The following is a 22784-nucleotide window of genomic DNA, read 5'->3' on the forward strand; positions in this document are numbered from 1 at the left end:
TTCAGCCCCTAGTTTTGCTGATATAGGCTTAGTTTGTCGGGGGACATCTTACTTCTTCCTTCTCTCTGTCTATACCTGTGTACTCTCATGTTCCGATTAACCCAGCTTCCCCAAATTTCTTTCTTTTTGGTGTTTATATACGCCGGGATCCGGAGTCATGGATGATCCTGCGGTCCTGTGTCATGGATCGCGAGTCCTGGATCTTGAGTCGTGGCTGTGGTCCTGGATCATAAGTCCTGGATGGATATCCTCGTGGATTCATCTTCCTATTATACACACATGCATTTCCAAACATTTGGACTACCCATGTTGCAAATGTATTATCTTTTCAATTTACACACGGCATCTATTGCACGTCTGTCCGTCCTGGGAGAGGGATCCCTCCTCTGTTGCTCTCCCTTAGGTTTCCCCCATTTTTCCCCTTTAAACTGTGGGTTTTCTCTGGAAGTTTTTCCTTGTACGATGTGAGGGTCTAAGGACAGAGGGTGTCGTATTGTCATACTGATATTCTGTATAAACTGTGAAGTCCACTGAGACAAATGTAACATTTGTGATATTGGGCTATATTAATAAACATTGATTGATTGATTGATTGATTGATTGATTTGTTGATTGATTGATTGATTGATTGATTGATTGATTGATTGATTGATTGATTGATTGATTGATTGACATCACAAAATGTTCTGTCGGAAACAATTACTCTGAAAACTTAAAATATAAAAATATTTGTAGAATTATAGTACAACTAATGAATACAGCATTTCATATTTAAACATCATACTTATAAACAGTAGAAACAAAAAGTAAGTTGAATTTTTTAAGATTACTTTTAAACATTCTCAACTGAAAATAACAGGAATTACAAAATGGCGAAATATGTTCACATTGTCAATTTGAAGAAGCAGTGTGCAGGATTTAGTACGTCTAACATTGTAGGTTCCAACCAATGAATAACTTGTTCACTCACCCTCCCATCCCAAGTTTGTAGGAGAATGAATATTGGCTGCAAAAACCTTGAGGCCCAATCATGTTTCCTCTGTCCATTCTGCGCTACTGTAGACGTGGCAGTGCAACCTAGAGGACAAAAAGATCAGAATCAGAAACGGCTTTATTGCCAGGTAGGTTCACACGTACGAGGAATTTGACTAGGTTTCGGTGTGCATACATACAAATAAAAAACTAAAATCAAAAAAAGTATACAGATAGCGAACTATATTAAGAACACTAATAAAAATATAGTAAGATAGCAATAAAATAAAGCAGTAATTTACATCGAAATAGAATGCAATAAATTATAGAATATAAAATATGTGCAGTAAGCAATATTTAAACATTGCATTATTTACCTTCCTGTGATCTCCATTATGTAATGCATAGAGTCTGCGTTGTGGCTGAGGTAAAGTGTCAGTGGGGGGGAGCGGGCCTTGTTGAGATGGCGAGAGGTTTTGGTCCTGATGGAGAGAGGTTCTGGTCCTGATGGAGAGAGGTTCTGGTCCAGATGGAGAGAGGTTTTGGTCCTGATGGAGAGAGGTTCTGGTCCTGATGGAGAGAGGTTCTGGTCCTGATGGAGAGAGGTTTTGGTCCTGATGGAGAGAGGTTTTGGTCCTGATGGAGCGCGGAGGGGAGGGGGGTGAACAGTTTGTGTCCAGGGTGGGAGGGGTCGGCCACTATCTTCCCGCCTCAGGGTTCTGGAGGCGTGCAGGTTGTGGAGGGATGGCAGATTACAGCCGATCACCTTCTCTGCAGAGCGGATGACACGCTGCAGCCTGCCCTTATCCTTGGCTGTGGCTGCAGCGTACCAGATGGTGATGGAGTATCCTCGGTAGGGATGCCAGCGATTATTCGATTATTCAAATATTCGTTACAGTCTCCATAATCGAAAATTATTTTTAAAATTCGATTTTATTTATATACATTTTTATTATTATTTATGTTTTTGTTCTGGCTTAGTTTCAACCAAAATATAGACTAATGCTAATAATAGTAATAGTATTAATCATTGTAAATGGCCATTGGTCACACCACCAGTTTGTTTTACTGTAAACTTGGAGGAAGCCAGCAGCGCAGAGTGCAGACTTCTGCACTTTGCACTCCGCGCTGCTACACACCCGCCCCGCCCCCCCCTCTCCGTCACACATGCGATTGATTTATTGGAGGGAGAACACAACTAAAGATGAACAAAGGAAAGAAGAGTTCCTCGTGGAACTACTTCCAACTGACAAATCCAAGAGTTTTTGTTCTTCTCTCCCGTGGGAGCGTGGCGTCGAATAATCGATTATTATTTTTGATAATCGATTTTGATCAAGGTCAGTTTCTGGCATCCCTAATCCTCGGCTGTGCATTTTTGGTGAGGGAGCAGATGTTCTGCTCCTGTTTGAGGTCCTGGGCGATGATGGTGCCCAGGAAGCGGAAAGACTCCACAGCAGTTACTGGGGAGTCACACAGAGTGATGGGGGCGGGTGGGGCTGCGTTCTTCCTAAAGTCCACAACCATCTCCACTATCTTGAGAGCGTTGAGCTCCAGGTGGTTGTCCCCACACCAGGTCACCAGATGGTCCATCTCGCACCTGTAGGCAGACTCGTCCCCACCAGAGATGAGTCCGATGAGGGTGGTGTCGTCTGAACTTCAGGAGCTTGACAGACTGGTGACTGGAGGTGCAGCTGTTGGTGTCCAGGGAGAAGAGCAGAGGGGAAAGAACGCAGCCTTGAGGGGAACCGATGCTGATTGTCCGGGGGTCAGAGACGTGTTTCCCCAGCCTCACGTGCTGCTTCCTGTCAGACAGGAAGTCTGTGATCCACCTGCAGGTGGAGTCGCGCACGTGCAGCTGGGAGAGCTTGTCCTGCAGCAGAGCCGGGATGATGGTGTTGAAGGCGGAGCTGAAGTCCACAAACAGGATCCTGGTGTAGGTTCCTGCTGTGTCCAGGTGCTGGAGGAGGAAGTGAAGTTATAACTATTAGTAAACCATAATAATAATAATAATAATGGATTACATTTTTTGATAATGATGGATGTTATTATCAGCAGCTGCCAATAGATCCCCTACATCTTGTATGATGGACCTTTGAAGCAGGGTTACACAAAACACACACACACAAAATTGTAAAACAGTTATTGAGAGCGTCCCAAGGGCATTGATCCTATAGTAAAACTTCCAGAACACCAACTTTCTAATACCTTAGAAACGACAACTAGCCGTTGGCACGAATGTAATGCTTCAGCTTCCTACAACTTTAAAGCTGTGTGGACGTGGCTCTATGAAGAGTCGTTCATATTTTTTTCATTATTTCATACGTTTAGAAGGGGTAACAACAGTTACCTTTTGTTAATTTTACCTCGAGCCAAACTTGTGCGACTTGTTTCTGAAATCCCTTTCTCTTAAAGTGAATACATAACATAAAAAAACAGTGGAGCTTACCCTAAAACTAACCACTGGATTGCTTGTCTAACATGACCTTGTCCATAAATGTGTTACGGGTGGGAACCATTAAACGCACCCTCCAAGGCACTGCGTGTTAGCGAAGTACAACTGGGATTTCGAAGAGGAAGATATGCTTGGTCAATTCTTAATAAAAAAGAAAAACCAACCAATTGAGCACTTGAGTTTTCATTAGCAGCGCCTAGCTACAGCTGTGGAGCTTCGGTCAATACCACTAACAGTCCATTTCCTTAAAATGGTACATGCTGAATCTATATTTTCATCTTCAGGTGATTAAATCTGCATAATGTCCGTGTACAATAAGATTTCAGTGTGAGAAAAAGTTTTTAGAGAGTACTTGTCCATGGACAAGTGAGTTTGGCAATTTACTTGTCCGAATACATTTTCACTTGTCCAGAATGGACACAAATTGGGGCCACTGGAATCTTCTTCTTCGCCATCATATTTCACATTTTCCCACGGTTTTTACGACACCGCTCACGTGAGTGAGCGGTAAGATTTTACTGCATCACACATAGGGCTGGGTATCGTGTAGATTTTAACGATTCCGGTTCTGCTTTTCGATTCCAGTTATTTTCGGTTCTCGATTCCGGTTCTTTGAGAGGGTAAAAATAAGTCCCATGACAAACTGGGAGAAAAATATATTTATGAAAACATTAAGTCAAATCTGTATTCCTATTTACAAATCAGTTCATACTGTTTAATTTATTACGGTTATTGAATACAATTATATAAACATAATCTCTGCATTGTTTTGTTAGTTCTAAGTGGTGCAGTTTAAGAATGTACAATTGGCCCAGTCTCCTCTGATGTTACACTGCAACCTGCCTGTGAGACAGAGTCCAACCACACAATCTGTGTGTCCAACACATGTCCTGCAACACACATGCTGCAACCTGCCTGTGAGACAGAGTCCAACCACACATGTCCAACACATAGGCCTAATAATAATAATAATAATACATTATATTTATAGCCTATAGGCCTAGCGCTTTTCTAAAACTCAAAGACGCTTACACATGTCCTGCAATACACATGCTGCAGCTGCCCAGCTGTTCACTGTTTGTAAAAGTAAATAGATAGTATTTTAATTTCAATAATTTCTATACCCTGCCTTATAAACAATACTGACATCCCTGTGCTCCTCCGAGTATGGGGGTCCGGGGATATGATTACAGCGCGAGGACACAGGTTGGCTGCTTCACTTCATAAAGGAAACGGCGGTCAATATTAACAACAAAGGAGCTAAAAGTCCTAATAACCTTCATTACGTGTTAGAGAAAGAACATAAGAAAGTTTGACAAAGATGAGGCTGTTAAACGGGCAGTGAATCCGCTGTGTGTAGAAAGAAAGAGAGAGAGAGAGAGAGAGAGAGAGAGAGAGAGACGCTGAGCTGCACCATGCAGCGATCAGCTGATCCGGAGCAGAGACAGGGAGCTGCGGTCCGCGGGGCTCGGCTTCGCCTCCTGTCCTCACAACTCTTATCAATCCCGGGAACGGACAATTGTTATTTGTTCCGACTCGGAACCGAGTTTTGCTTCCCAACCCTGCCACTGTGCTACACTTCCCGCCCCGCCCCTGTACAGAAAGCGGCGAGATGCATTTCATTAGGAATCGACAAACAGAACCGAAACTAACATTTCTAAACGAACAATGGCGGACACGTCCAATTTGCGAATGAGTTCTGCCTTTTGTAAACTGAATCTATCAATAATATAACAATAAATCCGGGCGAAAAACGTCACTTGTCCGCCGGACAAGTCAATTGAAAGATCTACTTGTCCGATATTGTAAATAACACGTCCCGGACGGTGGGACGTGTACTTTTTCGCACACTGGATTTGAGCATTTTGTAATCCAGTGAAGAAATTCAAGACCAATAAATATTGATTGATTAAACAACACTAAATAACATTTTAGGGTTTTCTTCAAACTCAGACTCTCTGCTGCGGCTGTACCTCAAAGACAAAACAATTGTCTGATGATCTTTGTTGAACAAGGTCTGATAGTCCTGTACATGTACAATGTGGGGTATTTTGAAATACTTTACTAAACCACATTCAGTGCTTCCCCTACCATAGTCTTGGAGGGGAGCTGCGCCCCGCCAACGGAGCCCCGAGGCCCCCTCCCTGAAATTCAAGGTGTTTAAAAAAAGAAATGTATATATATTTTTTTATATATATATTAGGGCCGGGACTTTAACGCGTTAATTAAGATTAATTAATTACACAAAAATGAACGCGTTAAAAAAAATTACGCATTTTAATCGCACTTATTTTTGTACCGCGGAACGTTTCTCACTGGATGAGTTTCAGGGGTACCGATTATACTGGAGCACCAACTAACGTTCATGACTTCAGACAACAACAAACCACAGTGAACAATAGTCGAACGAAGAAGCTGATGAGACCGCTTTGGTTGGCCCCGTGGATGGGACATTTTGTTTTGAAAAACGGACGGATGGAAGCGTCGATAAGAGCAAGGTTGTTTGCAAATTATGCAAAAAGGAATTTGCATATCACCGCAGCACATCAAGCCTCAAGTATCACCTCAATGCAAAACCTATAGCAGCTAGCGTGGAAGCTAGCGTGGACGTTAGCCCGACTCGGAGTACAAGGACCCACACCCAATTCGCGTTGATCAAACAGTGGCCTATGTAACAGAGAGATTTTATTTTTCATCAGGATATTGGAAGAATGGGGATTGAGGTCAATCACTCGCACTTTTTTTATTTTATTTTAAATGGTACAGTACACTTTATGTTGAACTATTTATTATTTTGTTGGTGCAACTGGCACTTTATGTTGAACTGTTTATTGTTTTGGCCAAGGTTATTGAGAGAGTTGGACTGACATTTATTAGATTTTCTAAATCAACTGTTGGTAAATCAACAAAGTCTGTTATGGCCTCTGAAGCAACAGAGAGATGTTTTCTAATAGTCAGGGTTTCCAATGTTCTGAATGTACTTGAAAGTATTGTGTTTTACTTAAAAAACAAAGTGTTATAGTTTACAGAAGGTCTACCTACCTATAGGCTACCTGAATCTCTGAAATGTACTATATTCCTAAATATACTATTGCTACACTTTATGGCCAGTGTACCACCTTGAAAAAAATAAACAATGTTTTGTTGCTTAAGCTTATGTATTCAGTCATTATTCAATGGTATACTAAAATCCATGTGAAAAAAATTGCTTCTCACTGTTCTCAGGTCAAATATGTGATTAAAAATGCGATTAATTGCAATTAATTAATTACAAAGCCTGTAATTAATTAGATTAATTTGTTTAATCGAGTCCCGGCCCTAATATATATATTTTTTTTAAATATATATAGCACCAAATTGCAACTAATCTATATCTACGGTCACTTTTCACATTGAACATGAGCTCTTTTATTAAATAAACTAAACGCTTTCATTTTAAATTGAGTTTAGTGTTTTTGACCCTAAGAAACACTGATGCATTAATCAATAACAATAATCCACAGCTCCTCTCTCTGCTCCAGAGGATTTAAAGAATATATCAGCAGTAAACCTAGGGGAAACACTGACATTCAATATTATGTTAGACACAAGTTAGTTATTACTCACATATCAAAGTCTTTTCATCTGCAAGATGGAAGAATAGCTGGGTGCTGCCTGGAGAGACTGATGAGGAGTCACTGGCTGGCTTCAGCAGCTTTCCACACAAAGCCAAACATCTTCTGTTCCATAGTCTTCACTGTCCCTGGTGCTCTGTCAAAAGAGTGAACATCACGGCTGTCATGGTAAACCTTTGTTACACAACATACAACCAACATGCGTCAAAAGTGACCCAAATTAGTTTAAATTGTAAATATCTTTGCAATAAATTACTTCCAGGAATTCCTCAATTAACCTGTTTTTGATCAACACCAATTCTAATTTTCATTTGAACTTTTAACTAAAAATCATGTTTGTATCACTACACTTCTAAGGCACAACATGGGTAAAAAATTACCCGTATTATTTTCCTATGTTATTTAATGCCTGGCTGAGTGTTTCTTTAAATACATTGTTTTTTATTACCACAAATCATTATTTTAATTCTCCCGTTCTTATTGATGAACTAAAATAGTTTATGCCAAGTGTGATACAAATGCAATAAAATAAAGATACTTTAATGATAACTTTGTTAAAAATAATAATTTTAGCAGAGATTTGGACCAAGCATGTGTAACGGGTCACAACCGTAAGCGACCTGTTATCGATCAGGAAACACAGCGAAGTATCTAGGTGTCTTTTCTGGCGTTTATTCTGAGGACTGAGAACAAAACACAATATTCTCCTTAAATCCACGCTGCACATCCTCCGCAGCACTCACTTCAATGTCTTCTTTAGTATTTATAGATTAAGAAATGAACAAGAAAATCTTATCAAGTAATCACACAAAAATACAAACACAAACATACCTGAGAACAAAACACAATATTCTCCTTAAATCCACGCTGCACATCTTTATAAAAGAAAAGAAAGGAAGGGTTAACATGTAAACAAAGAAAATGACGCAGATCGCGTCTAATTCCCGCAAGAACCACACCACTGATATCACTAAAAAAATACAATTTCCTACGGTGAAAACCAAACAAAAACGGGTCGACAAGTTACCCAAATTAACACTCAACAACACACATTACTTCCATCAACCCAAACAGCCGGTCCATCACACAAAACCGCAATGATTTGTAACACCTATCCCAGCACAGCTTACCCTCCGCAGCACTCACTTCAATGTGAGGGGAAAGCGGAAATGACATACAGGAAATAGAAAAAGATGTGCAACGGGAAAGTGTTCCCACCAGAAACATAACTCAAAAACATAAAAAGTAAACAATCTCATAAAAATAAAATTCACAACCCATTATAAATCGTAATTTATAACTATATTTATGTCTACACATTTTTAACTCCGTTACACACACCCCCACTGAATTTGACTGAATATGAGCATAGACTACATAATAGTCACCTGTCATTACACCACATTACAGAATAAACAACACCGAGGGGTTTTACATAAAACAAACCAACATGAAATGTATCCCTTTAGGATGAAGTGGTATGAAAGCAGCGCGTATCTCTCAACCCAGCAACTGGTAACAGAGTGCCTTATACACCCCCACTAAAAAAACCTACACATAGTGTAGTACAGCTCATTACAAAAGAAAAGAAAATCAGCAGAGTGTAACATCAAAGTCAATATCTCGGAAAACAAACAAAAATAGAAATAAACACATATTACTGTCCAAGACCCTTAAACAGTAAAAGCTCGAAATGCAGACCTTCAAACAGACTTAACATTAAACCTGACTGGTATAACGTCCTGTCGGGACATGGTCTGTATCAGTCTGTCCACGGGTTTGATCAGCCGGCCAAGTCGTGTTCTAAACTGAGTCTGCACAGTGGAAAGGAGAGACTGTGCTCCTGAAATCTGGTCAACGGAATTTAACCCTCTGGGTCAGTACCCCAAGTCACGGTGTCAGAGTCCGACAGTCCCACTTGCGATCGAGAGTCCACAGCAGTCACAAGCCCAGAAACACAAGATACAGTGTCATCCGGCAGAACCGAGATGCCTCGGGGGTTAGAGGACGTGCTCTGCAGGTCAGAAACATCAACTTCTGATGGACCTGGTGTGGACAGTTCTGTGATCCATGCTATGGTTCTCCTTTCAGAATCCACAGAGTTCGGACCAGTCAACGGGCTCTGACTTTCGCCATCAGGCACAGATGAGTTCATGTCACATTCAACATCAAGACTCACACCGGCTGCACTAGGAGACACTCCACCACCCTGAGATTCGGACTCTTCATTTACCCTCACAAGGACAGCCTCTGAAGTCGACAAATCTGTAACAGGCTCGGATGAAGCAAGTTCAGATGTTTCACTAACGTCTGATCCGTCTCCAACAGGGAGAAAACTAACCAGCATCAACAGGTTCCTGTGGATAACTTTCTCCTGACCACTGATCGTGTCACGGATCCTGAATGTATGTGTCCCTTTGTTCATGTCAATGACAGTGTAGATAGTAGAGTCCCATCTGTCAGCAAGCTTATTCTTGCCTCTGTCTCTCCTGTTGGCCATTAACACCCTGTCACCAACGTCAATGGTAGAGCCTTTCACTTTCCTGTTGTACAACTGTGCATGTCTGCGCTGCTCCTTTCCAGCATGAGCCTGAGCGAACTCCATTGCTTCTTTCAGGTCAACAGCAAGACAGGCTACATATTTGTCGTAACTCATCACAGCAGAGTCATGGAAGACTGTACTAAAAAGCACATCAACAGGTAGGCGAGGGACACGGCCAAACATTAGGTAGAAAGGCGCATATCCCGTTGTCTCGTGGGCTGTACAGTTGTACATGAATGTTAGGGTCTGTAACCGTCTTGGCCAGTCACTTTTCTCCTCAGGCGGCAATGCACGAATCATACCACCTAGGGTGCGGTTGAAACGTTCCTCACTCCCATTTCCCATGGGGTGGTAGGGGGTTGTGGGTGACTTTCTGATGCCATACATTCTGAGAAGCTCACTTATGAGATGACTCTCAAAGTTAGCACCTTGATCACTATGGATCCTCTCAGGAAATCCATACACACAGAAGTACCGATCCCACAGCACTTTCGCGACTTGTTTAGCTGTTTGGTCCCGACAGGGAAATGCCTGAGCCATCTTTGTGAAATGGTCTGTTATTACTAGAACATCGATGGACTTGTTCTTGGAGTCTTCAGCTGACCAAAAGTCTATACAGACTAGTTCCAGCGGCCTTGTACATGCTATACTCTCCAAAGGGGCTCTCCCATCAGGCTCAGCTGTCTTACTCACTATGCATCTCTGACAATGACACACATAATCTCTCACGTCTCTGTCCATAAGAACCTCTGTCGTGTTAAACTAAGAGTTCTGGACTGGGCTTGGTGTCCGGCTCGGTCATGGACCCCTTGCAAAACGATTGTCTTGAGTGAATCAGGAACAACATACTGGAAACGTTTGGCTTTCGTCTTGTGGTCTCTCGAAACTCTGTACAAAACACCATCATTGACAACTAATTTGTCCCAGTGTTTGAGGCACTTTGTAACAGGCTCTCTGAACTTCTCTCTCCTTGAAGGTCTCCGACGCCTCTCCACATAGAACAAGACACGAGAGAGGATGCTATCATCGAGTTGCTTGTCTCGAAGGTCTTTCTCTGTATAGGATGGCAGGGTACCCGAGCAAGGTGGAACCAACTGAGGTAAGTGTTGCAACACCTCAACAGCACGGACTCTCGGACCAGAATCCCATTCAATATGCGACTGCAACACCACTGCAACATCTTCCATCACAACAGACTGAGCCTGCACCTGAACTGGTGTGCACGTGGACTGAGGACTGCAGCTCCCTTGACGGTGTGAATCGTGACCACAAGATGACTTGAATGCATCTCGGACCAAAACACATGATACTTTAGAAACTTCGTTGAGAAGACCATCATAAGCATCCACAAGTAGTCTGTGTCCATCACTCTCTCTGACAAAGGGCACACGGCTAAGAGCATCAGCTACAACATTTTGCGGACCGGGAATATATTTGATGTCAAAATCATAACTGGCCAGCTTGGCCACCCAGCGTTGCTCACAACAGTCCAGTTTTGGCTTTGTCAGGATATGAGTCAGCGGGTTATTGTCCGTCCAAACTGTGAACTTGTGGCCCTTTAGCCAATGACTAAACTTGTCACACACGGACCACTTCAGAGCCAGAAACTCTAACCGGTGCGCTGGATAGTTCTTCTGTGACTGAGAGAGTGACTTGCTGGCGAAAGCAATGGATCTGGCACATGTATCACCCTCCTGGACTTGAGACAGAACACCCCCTAATCCATCCAGGGATGTATCAGTTGAAAACAAGAATGGACGGGTGAAGTCAGGGTGAGCCAGGACAGCACTGCAGATTAGTGAAGCCTTTAGGTCGCCAAAAGACTGCTCCTGCTCATGAGTCCAATCAGACTCACACAAACTCCTGCTCGACACTTTGACGTTAGGCCGCTTACTCTTTCTTTTCACACCTTTCAACAGGTCAAACAGCGGCTTGGCAACAGCAGAGAACCGTGGCACAAAATGCTGATAATAATTGACCATTCCAAGGAAAGATCTTATCCTCTTCTGAGACGGTGTCTTGCCATCCAGCTCCATGAGGTCTGCACTCGTCATGTTCGCGATGCTCTCCACCTTAGATGGATCAGTTGAAACACCATTCTCACAAACGATATGGCCGAGAAACTTCACTGTTCTCCGCAGGAAGAAGCACTTCTTGGGGGATAGTTTCAAGTTGTGACCGCGTAGCCGGCTAAACACCATCTCCAGGCGATGTAGAGCTGTCTCCTCATCAGGTGCAAACACCAGCAAATCATCCAAGTAGCACAGCAAGCTCAGATAATTCTGGTCACCAAAGATACTGGTCATCATGTACATGAAGCTGCCAGGGCTGTTGCATAGACCTTGTGGCAACCGGTTGTACTCGAACAGGCCCATTGGCGTTGTAAAGGCTGAGTACTTCTTGTCATCCTCGTGAAGGGGCATGTTGTAAAAACCCGAGGTCAAATCCATCGTACTGAACAGACAGTTGCCTCCCAATGCTGCCAAACAATCCCCTTGGTGGGGAAGAGGGTGGGCATCCTTCAGCGTCCTCTTGTTCAACCACCGAAAATCTGTGCAGATGCGGAGATCCCCATTTTTCTTCCAAACTAGCACCAAAGGGGAAGCATATTCACTGGTTGATTTCCGGATTATCTCTTTCTCCTCCATCTCATTCAGCACTTGGCATAGTTTTTGGTACTGACCAGGGGGCACTCTCCTGTATGGGAGCCTGAACGGTCTGTTGTCTGACAGGTGAATGCGGTGAACGAAAGCCTTCGCCTCACCACAGTCCAGATTATGACGTGAAAATATGTCCTCATATTGTAGAACAAGGTCAGCCATCTTTCCAACACAATCCGCCGACACTTCACACGAGTCAATGTCAACATTACTGAGCCCAATCGACTTGAGTCGATCTTTGGCTGAATCTGTATCAGCAGCAGGCACACTTTTCTGCGTGTGACAGGACAGGTGATTTTCCGAGCTCTCAGCAACAACCATGTCTTCGAGTGCAACACAGGAGAATAAATCAGCCAACTTAGCATTACGCCTCAGCAGAATAGACTTGATTGTTGTGTTGACAAGCTTCAGTGGAACCCATCTATCTCCCCAAAGCGCGGTAACAAGCCTTGCAACCATGATGCCTCTGGGAATAGAGCGGGACGATGTCGGCTCTGTCATGACAGTACTGCCAGGTGAAATGACTGTGTTTTTGGGTAGTTTTCCCCATATGAGATAGTCACGAACAGGTTCAAGACAAGTGGCTGAGTTACATTTGACTGTCCCAACCTTGAAGGGACCCTCCTCTCCTTTCCAGAGGTCCAAGCCTGACAGCATGGACAGGAAACGTTCAGTCTCTGGGTCAACAGTTGGACAAGGACCAGACACAGTCTTCCAATAGGACTCACGCAGCTTAGATTGACGCAGAACGTGTTTTATGACATTTGTTCCTAATATCAACTCATCGTGCTGCCCTGGGACTACAAGTGTGGGAACCAGAATTTTACAGCCATACACTTCCATTTCCACATCAAACGCACATTTAGGTTTAACACGTAGTCCGCCACATCCAATGAGAACCACATCTACATCAATGCGTTTTTGGTCAGTTATTACTCAAGCTTCTCTCAGTCTCACTTCAGCTTTTTCAGTAATGCTGCAGGCCATCGAACCACTATCCAACATGCCACCGATCACAGTGTCATTCATCATAACAGGTGTGTAGAAAAGACTGTCACTATTACCAACCCTGTGGATATTCTGATAGACAACAACAGAGCCATCACAAGAGTCTTTTACTGAATTGTAAACAGTCTCAGCATCTGACATATCATCAGTGTGGGAGCTAGTGACATTGTACTTCCTCCCTCAGAATACAGGTCCGCTAGTTTCCCTGAGACTGGGAGCCTTTTGTGGGGCAGTTTGGTCTGGTGTGGCCAGGAGCAAAACAGCCAAAGCATAGTCTTTCAGACATACAATGTGAAGTGGTTGTGTGGCTAGCATCATTAAAGACCTTGCAGGCAGGCTCTCTGGAACGTTTGCCACTTGAGCTGGGGTGAAACCTCCCACCTTGGGTCGGACGGGCTGTATCATGCTGCTGTACTTTGACCATCATTCCCTGAAAAATGTCCACCATCCTAGAGAGCAGCTTCTCCTCTGACTGTTGGAGATTTTGTGCCAGAGTTGGCCCAGGAGCATAACATGCAGCAGAGCGGGGCTCGGACACAGCTGGTACGGGAGATGAGGAAGGGGAAGGGGAGTGAAACATATGCGGCTGAGATTGGGGAGAGAGGGACATAGGGCTCGGAGCCTGGCATTGCTCAGGTACTGCTGGGATTTCCATTAGTGAACTGAGCTGTTCGGAGGTGACAGTGCCAGTGTGACTTTTTAACTGACCAACATTAGCCATCCTGCCGTTAGCTCTTATCTCCCTCTGATAATCATCAATCCTCAGCTGTACATCACGCGAAGTCCATTCGTGGATTGGTTTGCACTTTAAAACACAGGCAAGATCTGGATCAGGGCAGTACTTAACAAACATGAGAGCCACCTCATTGTTCATGTCCTCTGTCTGCTTTCCTTGTCTGCACAGGCCCTCAATGGCTAGGTCAGCAGCTCTGTTCACTCTTATCCAGTAATCTACTGGGCTCTCTCTGTGCTTAGGCATTTTGGCATAAAAGTCTGCAAGGGGAAGGCATGAGGAAACATCACTGAAATACTGAACAAGAATGTCATATATCAGTTCTGGACTATTCTTTACATCAAGCGCTGCATTACTGCGCAGGGCAATCTTCACAATGTCTCTGGCCTTGCCCATCAGATGACTAATTATTTCCTCAGACTGTTCCTGCACCGGAACACCTTGTTTTCTGATGTAGATCTTAATAACATCAATCCAGTCGTGGACTGAGAGTTTGTCAGTACTGTCACCTTTGAATTTCTGTAACTCTCTGTCATGTTTAACATGTACTGTCACATGTGGGATGTCATGTCTGGTGTAACATTGTAACATTGTGTATTGTTATTCACAGAAGCAGCATTACAATCAGTATTCATGTTTACAACACCAGCTGACATCAGCTTTGCTAAAATAGATTCACCGATTTGTGCTCCTAACTGTCCTACCATGTCTGTTAGATGATGAATGGCTTCTACATCACTACCAGGGTTGGAAGTATATGGACCCTCCCTCACAGACACTCTAGCAGGGGTATAACCAGGGCTCTGATCCAACCCAGTGTCAGCATAACAATCCGGTTTAGCTGTTGAATGTCCCACTTCCCTACTACTAGCAAGGTCACTAAGCCAAGCACCTCTTCCTTTTGGCAAAATAGGACTTGAAAATGAGTTTTCCATGTTCACTGTCGAGACTGTTGATCATAAAATGTATTAGCGTTGTGTTTAACTTTTAAATAAAATGAATTAAGCATACATGGAAAGACACTGAGTAATACACTAAGGACAGGCAATGTAAAACATGAACCCTACAACCACATTCCTTCACAAACTAACCACACAGTAAACTTGAGTGAAGATCAGGATATCTGCACAGCATCCGCGGCGATGAGCATCAAGCTGATCTGACGATCCGAAGGGTCACGGCACCAGTGTAACGGGTCACAACCGTAAGCGACCTGTCAGGAAACACAGTGAAGCATCTAGGTGTCTTTTCTGGCGTTTATTATGAGGACTGAGAACAAAACACAATATTCTCCTTAAATCCACGCTGCACATCCTCCGCAGCACTCACTTCAATGTCTTTAGTATTTATAGATTAAGAAATGAACAAGAAAATCTTATCAAGTAATCACACAAAAATACAAACACAAACATACCTGAGAAGGAAACACAATATTCTCCTTAAATCCACGCTGCACATCTTTACAAAAGAAAAGAAAGGAAGGGTTAACATGTAAACAAAGAAAATGACGCAGATCGCGTCTAATTCCCGCCAAAACCACACCACTGATATCACTAAAAAAATACAATTTCCTACGGTGAAAACCAAACAAAAACGGGTCAACAAGGTACCCAAATTAATACTCAACAACACACATCATTTCCATCAACCCAAACAGCCGGTCCATCACACAAAACCGCAATGATTTGTAACACCTCTCCCAGCACAGCTTACCCTCCGCTCGAAGAGCCGGCTCTTTTAAGTGAACGACGGGAGCCGGTTCGCGCCTGCGAACGAGCCGGTTCTTTTTTATTTTGCGGAGGGATCTAGATCGGCATGAAGGCACATTATGCAATGTGCAATGTGCACATTATCCCGCTTATTACATGGCCACATTCTCAACAAAGTAACGACATGACTCCCAATATTAATTGAAATGCTTTTATGGATTTAGAAAATGATTTTATTGATTTAAAAAATAGTTGTATGTATTTATTTAAATTGACATGCATCGCTAAGAAAAATAATCCGTTGTTACCGTTTGAACTAATGTAGCAACGGCAGGAACTGCTTCGATAGTGTTTTTGAGGAGCTTTTTGATTACAGATCTGAAAACATCGTTGCTTGCTTTAAAAAAAAAAGTATCTAGATATCCCTGCCCTAATGCCAAAGTAAATATCAACTGAATATGTGTCGCCGTTTGATGTCTATGTCTGGACCGCTGCGTAAAAAGGAGGGTTTCTGCCCCATTGCTTCTCTTCTTACTTCTATAAGAATAAAACACGGAGGAGGGAGATCTCTTTTTCTCCCCCTCTTCTGAGAGCCCAGCAGCTGATCTCAGAGCACGCACCCCTCTCCTGCAGGGGGGCGTGGTCAGCTGCAGCTCACAGAATCGGCTTTTCTTTAAATATAATTGTAAAATGTCGATACAGTAGCCCCTTTTTTTTAAATAGTTTTTATATGTGTTCCTATCTGTTTTCTGTAGCGTGGTTCTACAATCGAGTCAGTGCATTCATGGGGTGGTATCAGAGAGTTACAAGGGTCTGTAAATGCAATGAAAACATTTAGCCACAGCAAATCATTTATATTGATATATGTGTACACATAGACACATATACATCATTCATTAGTCAAAACAGGGTTACATTTGATTTAATTATAAAAGGTATAATATGTGTTAAACTGAAGAGACGTTTGGGAGCCGAAAGAGCCGGCTCTTCTTGGTGAGCCGAGCCAAATTATCCGGCTCACCAAGAAGAGCCGGTGTCGGTACCAGATGTGTTCGGGGTACCATATTATGTGTTCGGGGGCCGTCTCTTACCAATGACGTCACGCATTGTACGCATTGTGATTGGCTGTACGGTAATTTACCCAGGGGTGCTCGGGGGCAAATCACATCTACAGATCATGAAGAACCGAATTGAATTATTCCTATGCTCCTAGCGTGTGAAAATGTTTGTGAAAAACATGTTAAAAAAACATGAAAACGGAGCAATGGCTGTACGCCATTGGCTGTACGGCAACTCAAGAGGACCATCATACACGGTCAAATTCCGAACATTTAAACATAGCCTACACTTCATTCTTTACTTTGTCCGTTATTATATGTAGAAGATGAACTACCTCTCTGAAAGGTCCCAATGTGTTCATTTTGATGGGCTGTCTTCTGAGTGGTTAAACATCACTAAAGATTTTCTGACTTCTGACTGCTTTGGATATATAATTACACCACAATAAGGTTTTACTATCACAGTGCACTGAGATTTGTGACAAACTGTAAAGCACTTACGCATCACTGTACACTGTAAACCAAGGCGGTTTTGCCATCACTTACTGTACTGAGGCTCAGTCACTGGTACATTTTCATTTAGAAAAGCCATGTTGGATAAAGTACCATCTTATATCTGCTCCCTGATCTCTCGGCAAATTGAAAGTACTAATTGCCTGAGATCTCATGCTGTGTTTTTTTTTAAATGTGCCAAGTGCTAGGACTGTCTTAGGGAAGAAAGCTTTTAGATGTGCAGCTCCACTAACTTGGAACAGTCTGCAAAAAGAATGTAAAATTACCAAGCTGGTACCACTACATGTTTTTAAAGCTCGGTTGGATGCTCCACAGTCAGATGCTGTTGGTACCTGTACATGTGGATAGATATGTAAATTGTAATCCCTGTATTTTTTGCTTTATGATGTCCTTTTGTTGTTCTGTTGTTTATGTTTTTATGTCTTCATGTGGAACCTACTGCTGCAGGTCTCCCTTGAAAAATAGATCATTTATCTCAATAGGATTTTACCTGGATAAATAAAGGTTTTGAATTGAATGTCGAGCATTAACTGCAAGTCACTCAAATGCATAAACTGGAGAATAATTATGTTACAAGTGTTACAGAAAACATATCCAAGTGTAACAAACATCCAGTATTAACCTTACTGTTTTTTTACTAACAGTAACCAACTAATAATTTTCATGAAGTGCATATTTATTCCAAACTCACAATATATATATATATATATATATATATATATATATATATATATATATATATATGTAATAAAACATAATGCACAATGGTACACAGTATCCAAACTCTTTAGGCACTGGTCAGAGGCATTCATGTAAAGCAGATCACCAGAATCCAATACTGGTAAAAACGTTGCAGAGATCAAATGTTTCTTTGTCTGAAAGGAGAAACCTAATTTTAAAACAACATTTTCAGTGTGTGACTTGAAAGATAAGTTCTGATCAATAATAAAACCTAGATATGTGTATGTAGTGACCCTTTCAATGTCAATGTCAGTCCCTTGAACAGTACAAATGTTGGGGAGAAAATAAGTAAACTTTTTGCGATTTGAGAATATCATGAGTTTGGAGTTGTCTGCATTTAATACTAACTTGAGTTGAGATAAATGGGATGGAATAACATCAAAGGCAGACTGGAGGAAATCAAGACTTGCTCTATAGAAGAGGATGAACAATAAATAACAGTATCATCTGCATAAAAATGGAAAGCAGCATTTGAAAGATTATTCGAGATTATTTACATACAGTACATGGTGAAATTATTGGTCCTAATATGGAACCTTGGCGCACACCCTTTCAAATCAAATCAATCAAATCAAGTTTTATTTATATAGCACATTTATAAACGATTTTTGGTCGAGCCAAAGTGCTGTACAAATAATAAAAAATACCCTACAGTAAAGACATTTTACAGCTAATACAACAGCAGTTTGTTCAGAATATCAGTATGAGAAGAAAACGACACCCTTTGTCCTTAGACCCTCACATCGTACAAGGAAAAACTTCAAGAGAAAACCCACAGTTTAAAGGGAAAAATGGGAGAAACCTCGGGGAGAGCAACAGAGGAGGGATCCCTCTCCCAGGACGGACAGACGTGCAATAGATGCCGTGTGTAAATCGAGGAGATAATACATTTGCAACATAGGTAGACCAAATGTTAGGAAATGCATGCGTCTATAATAATAGGATGAATCCACGAAGATGTCAACAATCCTGTGGGAGCCTTCAGGGAGGCAGCACGACGAGACCCAGGCAGGACCGCAGAGACAGGTTCAGCCACGACCCGAAGTCCAGACTTAATCCAGGACTCAGGATAGAGGATCCAGGATGCGGGACCACAGCAAGAGGATCAGCCTCGACTCAAGATCACATCAAGACACAAAAGAAGAAACATTTGGCTGGGTTAATCGGAACATGAGAATACAAAGATTCAGACAGACAGAAGGAAGAACAAGCACTCCCTTTGGAGTGATTTTTTTTAAATATTGAAGTTAAATGCATCAATCTGGTGCACTTTGAGAGCAAAATGAAGAGATATATGGATACCTCTCAACATACATATGAAACAACTGTAAACAGATTTACTTTGTCTTTATGGATTCGATTGTGCACTTGATTGTGATTGCTGCACATTATCCCTTACTTAATAAATACTTTTTTTGATAATCTATTATATAGAAAAGTATATAATATTGATATATAATATATAATCTATTGATAATATATAATATAATCAAATATAACAATCAAAACGAAATAAGTAGTATTAAGTATTAGGGCTAAGAAAATATTGTACATGTGAAATAGTTGTATGTATTGATTTCAATTGACATGCATACGCTAAGAAAAATAGTCCGTTGTTACTTTTTGAACTAACGTACCAACGGCACTGAACATATTACATATTACCTACCATATTACGTTATATACTTCTTACCTTCGATTTCTCTTGTTCTTCTCCTCATTCGTCTTTGTTTTTCTTCAAGTTTTATTGTATTTCTTCAAGTTTTTATCTTGTTGGTCGAATGCACTTAAGCGTCAGCTAAATACAATGTAATGTAATGATCAAAAAACCCCTCTATACTCTAGACAGCGTGGGTAAATTACCGTAGAGCCAATCACAATGCGTGACGTCATTACGTCGTGACGTCGTGACGTCACTGGTAAGAGACGGACCCCGAACACATATGGTACCCCGAACACATCTGGTAACGACACCGGAATTCCCATCACTACTCACTTCAATGTGAGGGGAAAGCGGAAATGACATACAGGAAATAGAAAAAGATGTGCAACGGGAAAGTGTTCCCACCAGAAACATAACTCAAAAACATCAAAAGTAAACAATCTCATAAAAATAAAATTCACAACCCATTATAAATCGTAATTTATAACTATATTTATGTCTACACATTTTTAACTCTGTTATACATGTATGATGTAGTAATACAACAACTATTTTAGTTCACACAGTGTGACATTAGCTAGTCATGTTAGCTTGTAATATATAGAGCAGAGCTAACTAGCAAGTTAGCCAAACCTTAGTGGTTAGCAGTTTATGCTTTGATAGCTGTTGGCTACTGAACATTAACAAACTGGATACCGCAGTAAAAAAGCTGTGCAACTTTACAATAAGATTGGCGACAACACTGTGACACCCTGCTGCACGTTTATGTGTAATCGTCCCGCGTTGGAGACGAGAGGGTGGCGGCAGCACTGTAATAAGCTGTAAGCTAACGTTAGCAGCCACCTTGTTAACCTGTATAGCCCGATTGTCCCGCCGGTGGGACTTCTTGCAAGAAACAGCATCTCAGGACTTCTTAAAATGTAACAACCTATTAATGATGCTTACCCACTTAACGGGAAGAAACTCAGCTAACTGACGATATTAACCATTTTTAACTAAACGAAACACAAGTCTAACGGCTAACGGGGCTAACGCTACTTTAGCACATAACTGGCAAAAGCGATCTTTTTTACTTCATTCTATCTGCACAAACGTATCATATGAAAGCTGAGATTCCACAGATTCCCTTAAGTATATGTCTCATCACTCAAAACTCACTGAACTAGAAGAAGAAACGTAACCTTAAATACACAATTAAACATTCACAAACTAAGGATTATCTAAATACATGTTTAACTCCAAAGTTGCAGGACTCACCAGATCTCAAGTCTTCTGTTCTCTGTTGACGTCCCGATGCTCATATTTAACGTGTAGATGTAAAACTATCCCGATATTAGTCCATAAACTCTCGAGCAGACATACAGACAGCTGTAGCTCCAGCAGGAGGAGACCCGCTCAAACTGACGTGGAAGTTTCAAATTGGATTGAAAGGCGCGGACAGTGCTCATTGGCAGGTTTTTTTGTTTGACGTTTATATCAACAAATCAGGAGTGTTGTGGACTCATTCCAATCCTGCTTGTCTTGCCTGCAGTTGTATGGCTAGATTCCATTTCAAGTGCCGTAGATTTTTATATACATTTTACGTTTTTTTTATTTGACACTTTTTTTTTACAGTTAACTATTTTAGTATACTATGAAAACTACTTTATTTACACAAAATCATTTTTGGGTATTTCTGCAATATATTACAATTTTTGTGAAGATGTATGCATGTATTTAACATTTTAGAGATGTTTTATAATAAGATTACAAAAATACAAAATACAGTTATTTTTTGTTTTTTTACATTTTGTTACATTAAATTTAAGGTTTTACTGCAACAAAAAAAGAAAGTTGCCTTCATTTTACATGCAGTAAAATGATTTGTATTTTATGTGTTTTTACATAGAATTCAATGTAATTTAACATTCAAGACAATTAAACAATGGAATTATCCTGTAAAAAAACGATCATTTCTCATCAAACCAATATACAGAATAAAACCTTTATTTATTTTTAAATAAAAGTAATTTACTGTATTTTTATGGTATTTACATTTAATATAGAAAAACAAGAAAGGTCTGTAAAATAATACAGTACATTTCTGTTTTTTTTGGATGTCTGCTCACCACCTCAAGCTCAAACTTGACAAGACTGAACTGCTTTTCCTTCCGGGAAAAGAGTGTCCCACTCTTGACCTAACAATCAACATCGGCACCTCTGTTGTTTCCCCGACTCAGACTGCAAGGACTCTGGGTGTGACCCTAGATAACAACCTGTCCTTCACTGCAAACATCGCTGCCACAACCCGCTGCTGCAGATACATGCTTTACAACATCAGGAGGATACGTCCCCTCCTGACCCAGAAAGCGACGCAACTTCTGGTCCAGGCTCTCATCATCTCACGCCTAGACTACTGCAACTCCCTCCTGGCTGGTCTACCTGCATGTGCCATCCGACCTCTGCAGCTCATCCAGAATGCAGCGGCTCGTCTGGTCTTCAACCTTCCAACATTTTCCCACACCACGCCGCTCCTCCGCTCCCTTCACTGGCTCCCGGTAACTGCTAGAATCCACTTCAAGAAAATGGTACTTGCGTACCATGCTGTGAATGGATCTGGCCGGACAAGACATGGGACCTTTAAAGTCTGTATTGTAAAGGTAAACAAAGGCACTCTGCTGATACTATTTTGTTGTTGGAATTTGTTTGTGTTATTCTCCAGGTAACTCTGTCCTGATGAACAGTTGGGTCTCAGACAGATGGTGTCACAGAGGGCCAGTAGTAAGGGTGGATGTGAGGGAGGAAAGTTATGTTTTGGAGGACAACGCCCCCTTGTGGTCGGATTAATACACTCTAGGACTGTGTAACAACCATATATACTTCTGATTTCTACCTGAAACAGAACATCAAGGTTTGATGTGAGGAGTAAAGACACAACAAATATTTTCCAACCAGCAGTGTTGTGAGATGGACTCTCAGTGTTTACAGGCTGCAAGCAGGGACCTGTGGCACAGAGAGATTGGACATTCCACCTTAAGAATGCTGGAAATGGCTCTGGCAGCAGATTACCATCAGGCTGCCAGGGTTCCTGGTATGTAACACGTGACTCACATTGGGAAACAAATGTGAAGAACAGGACA

General features: G+C 41.7%; 1 long non-coding RNA gene across 1 annotated transcript; it reads right to left on the bottom strand.

Annotated features, from left to right (window-relative positions):
* Positions 1-4009: 4009 nt before the first annotated feature.
* On the bottom strand, positions 4010-7373 carry LOC307022556. Its single transcript, XR_013803439.1, has 2 exons — positions 4336-7373; positions 4010-4263 (listed from the first exon to the last, which is right to left on the bottom strand). It is a non-coding gene; the product is annotated as an uncharacterized lncRNA (long non-coding RNA).
* Between the last annotated feature and the right edge of the window lie 15411 nt (positions 7374-22784).

Source organism: Notothenia rossii (genome assembly GCF_949606895.1).
Source record: "Notothenia rossii genome assembly, chromosome: 10".
NCBI lineage: Eukaryota > Metazoa > Chordata > Actinopteri > Perciformes > Nototheniidae > Notothenia > Notothenia rossii.